The following is a 4664-nucleotide window of genomic DNA, read 5'->3' as shown; positions in this document are numbered from 1 at the left end:
AAAAAAAAGTGGGGAGATTGAACTGAATGGAAATATTTGGAAAGCTTCTTAATGCTTAGCTGACTTCCTTTCTAACCCAATCTCTGCCACAGCAATGTGCTATATGTGCTAAGACTTAACTTGCTTTGCAGTTTTTTTTCAGCTTTACACACAAACTCCCAGAACAACTTTGCCTCCTTCATCTCCCCTCCCCCTGTATAAAATTTCACTCCACCCCTTCCAGCCTTCTTATCAATAAACATAAAGCTGTGATTCTACATAGTCATGTTTATGACAGGCATGCTCAGGACACATGAGCCATGTCAGAATTCATGTTTGGGTCTACTTAAAAGTGATTCTGCACACACACTGAGTTCTAGATGTGTCAGATACAGGCCACTCTGAAGTTCAACGGTTTAAACGTCTGTGTGCATTTGAAAACAATATAGTAGCCTCGGATTCCAAAGTGTTTAATAACAGTTCTGCAAATCAAATTGTTTTTTTTTAATTGAAAAAGTTTTTCAAATACAGATTTTCCCCCTTTTTCCCCCCCTCCTCCCTAACCCCCTCCCCCTCCCTTCCCCCTGTGGCTTCTCCAAAATAAAACCCAAATTAGTAACAGATTATATAATACTTTCCCATCCTTTTTATTCCACCCCCCCATATGCTGACCCTTTCTTTCTAACAATATTATTATATCCCCCTTATACTATACATTTCAAAGCAACATTCAGCTGTAAAATTATATAATAAATCCTAATTTAGCAATTTCTACTCATAATCTATCCATTTCCTCCTCCCCCATGCATATATCTCTTAATTCAAATCTTTTACGTATATTAATATAACATAACATCCCTTTTCCTAAACTAAACAATCAATATGCTAACCTATCTCTACCCACTTTCCTACAGGTCTACCATACATAATATTTTCAATATCTTTGTTCTTCTGCCCACACCACTAAAAAAAAAATATTTCCATATATAAATAAAATCCTCAAATGACTTTAAACTTGTAATCCATATGATATCTTCTGTAATGTCTTTCAACTGGATTGTTGAACCTCACCCATGTTAGGGTAAGGTGACCAGACGTCCCGCTTTTGGCGGGACAGTCCCGATTTTTAGCAATTTCAAAGGGCCGCCCTACAGGCAATCAGTGTAAAGAGTTCCTGAAGCAGTTTTTTTTCCCCTAGCTAAGCTGCAGAACCGAAACCGAAACCAGGATCTTTGGTGCAACGTGACAAAATGAGGCAGAGAGAGATTTATTTTTATTTTTATTTTTCCTCCCCAAAAAAGGTAGGTGAAAAACTGCAAACAATGGGAAATTTAGGAGGAGAGTTCAAGATTTTAAAACACAAAAGAAAAAAAAAGCTGTATTTAACTAGGGAATTGTAATAATTGAGATACTATTAATTGTATATTGTGTTGAAAGCAGAAATAGTTAAATTGTGGTTCAGAGGAATATATGGGGGAAATTATTTGGTTTATTATTATTGGTAAATATAATTAATTGATTTGTAAGAAATTGGATTGCATGGAAATAATTGGAATATTCATGTTCATATTGATTAATATACAAAAAAGATAGTTTTATAACTAATTGATTTATATTAAAATGTTGAATTTGTATTAAACAACTGTATTACATAATTACATAATTAAACAATGTGAGGATGGATATAAAAATAGATGACAATGGAAAGGGGTATAATATAGAATAGAAGGGAAAAATTGAATTTGATTAAGATTAGAGATGAGGATGAAGGGTAATATTGGTTTTTTTTAAAAAAATAGATGAGGAATAAATATGGCAAAAAGGAAATATAGAAATTGTAAATTTAATTGAAGTGACTAAACACTGTTTAAATTTGTGAACCGGCCAAATACTCTGTTCAAAGAAAATAAATTGTATGTTTGTATGTGTGTTTCTAATTACTGCTATTTATTTATATTTGTTCTCTTTTATTCTTTAAAGTTTAACCATTCATTCTTTATCTTAATATCTTTATATTTGTTTGGGGTTGGCTTTCTTCCCTTTCATCTTTTTTATTGTACAGCAATCTTTCTCCTCAAACCTACCACCTCTCTCTTTTCTTTCCTTCTTACTTTCTCTTCCCCCACCCTCTTCTTCTCCTCCCTATTTCCTCTTCCTTTCTCCTTCTCCTCCTCTCTTCCTCCCCCTCTTACCCTCACTCCTACTCTAATTTCCCTTCCCTTCCTTCATCCCTCTCTATTGCTGTATCCTTTTATGCATATGGACTACTCAGAGGGCTGAAAAAGTTATTTTTGACTGGTCCTCGCACTTTTGACCAGTCCTCGAACTTACGACTGTCTTCACATTTTACGTTTTTTGCCCTATCTTACCACCATGGTGAAGAGAAGCAGTTGTGAAATGAGTGATATGGTTGTTAAGGATGCTGCATGGGCATAAATGTGAGGATGGTCATAAGTGTGAGGACCAGTCAAAAGTGCGAGGACCTGTCAGAAATGACTTTTTTCAGCCCTCTGGTTAGTCCTTTTGTGCATATGGACTACTCAGAGGGCTGAAAAAGTTATTTTTGATTGGTCCTCGCACTTTTGTCCAGTCCTCAAACTTACGACTGTCCTCACATTTTACGTTTTTTGCCCAGTCTTATCACCATGGTGAAGAGAAGCAGTTGTGAAATGAGTGACATGGTTGTTAAGAATGCTGCATGGGCATAAATGTGAGGATGGTCATAAGTGTGAGGACCAGTCAAAAGTGCGAGGACCTGTCAGAAATGACTTTTTTCAGCCCTCTGAATAGTCCCTATACACATAGCCATGGCAACCCGGTCACATGACCAGGTAGCCACGGCCACTCAGTCACATGACCAGCTAGCCACGCCCACAAAATAAGCCACGCCCACAGTGGTGTCCCTCTTTACCAATCTTAAAATCTGGTCACCTTATGTTAGGGTAACATCAAATTCAAATTCCAACAGTATGTTCGGTATCTTCAATTACCATCTGCCCCCATCAATGATAAATGTTTTCATATATCAAAAAACCGAGTGACTTTATATTTATATTCCATATAGTGTCTTTTGTAATGTCTTTCATCTAGATTATTCATTCCAACCACCGTGTTCGGGTAACAACCAGATCTTCTGCATGCCCCAATCCCATAGTTCTATTGCCTTGTAGCTCAGCACAAGCGTAATCTATTTGTCAAAGAGTCCAAAATAGAAAGTTCCAATCCACTCAATTAAAGGCCATCTTCCACATCCCAAAAGCACAGCACTGCAGAGATCTGTCATTCTTCTCAAAATAGTATAATCCAATACTTTGCCTCAGCTATATTTTCATGTATTTAATCGTCTCTTAAGTAACTGGCATTAAACTGTTGTTTGGTCTCAAAAAATTTTATTTTTGTAGGTCCTGCTTCTTCTTTTCTTAACTTTTTGTGGCTTAGATCTCCATCCTGGTTGCCTTTCTAAGAGTTGTATATCAGCTGATTGATTTCCTTGCTGGTCTGTAACTTGATAAGTCATCACATTAGAATCCAAAGCCGCCTCTCTTGTATTTAAAGGTGATCCAACTATAGCCTCTGAAGGAGAATCGAAAAGCGGCTCATCCAAAAAGGCCTCTGTAACTTGTTGTTTTTCCATTGCCTCCACCTCCATCTGCTTAGCCTGGGTTTCAATCTCTTGTTGATTTTGCTTTTCTTTATTCCCCTCATGTGTTATACATAGAGATGTTGAATCCATTTTAAGAACCTTATAATAAAATTCTTCCGCTTTTTCAACAGTATTTAGTTGATATCTTTCTCCTTGATATCTCAATATTATTCCAACTGGAGCATCCCACCTAAATGGGATGTTTTGTTTCTTTAGCTCAGTCACCAAAAATCCAAAATCCTTTCTATCTTTTAACATCTTGGGCAGCAGCTCTTTAAATATCCAAATCTTCCTTCCATGCATTTCAAGAGTGGAGTTAAAAGACTTTTGCACAATATCATTTCTTATTCTTTTATCAGTAAAGTAAATCACCACATCTCTAGGCAACTGCCTTTGCTTTGCCAACCAAGAATTTTCTCTGTAGACCTTATCAATCTTACAGGATACCTCTTCAGGACTAACCTTTAAAATCCCAGCCAGAACTTCAGCAGACGTCTTTCTCAAATCTTTTTTTTTATTTTCCTGTATGCCCCTAATTCTAACCACAAATTCCATAAATCTGAATTGCATCATTATGACTTCATTTTCAATCCTTTGTTTTGTATTATCTGCATTGTGAGTCTTGTTGTCAGCTTCCTTTATTTTTGACTCTACTTCTGAGCTATTTTCTAGAATCATTGTTAAATCATTTTCAATTCTTTATATTTTATTATCCAAATTAGAAATCTTATGATCAACTTCCTTCATTTTAGACTCTATTTCTAAATTAATCTCTTTATCCATCTTTATCATTGCGTCTAAGAAATTTATCATATGTTGCTTGAATTTATCATACTTTTGTTGAACCAACTCTTTAATTTCCTGTCTAAATTTTTCAAGGTTCTGGTTCGCAATCTCATCATGTCTTGCCATCTCCTCCAAAACAAATTGCGTTAGATCTTTAAAGCCATTCCTCTGCGTCTGCAAGCTCAAAACTTGTTCATGTGGTTTATAAATGGGGGAGCCCCCCCCCACAGCTTGGTTGTCTGGCTTTGTCAGTTTT

This window comes from Pituophis catenifer, unplaced genomic scaffold (genome assembly GCF_029215685.1).
Source record: "Pituophis catenifer annectens isolate HBS135680 unplaced genomic scaffold, rPitCat1.0.hap2 SCAF_1, whole genome shotgun sequence".
Classification (NCBI taxonomy): domain Eukaryota; kingdom Metazoa; phylum Chordata; class Lepidosauria; order Squamata; family Colubridae; genus Pituophis; species Pituophis catenifer.
The sequence above is the reverse complement of the archived record's forward strand: the minus strand, read 5'-3'. Positions refer to the sequence as shown.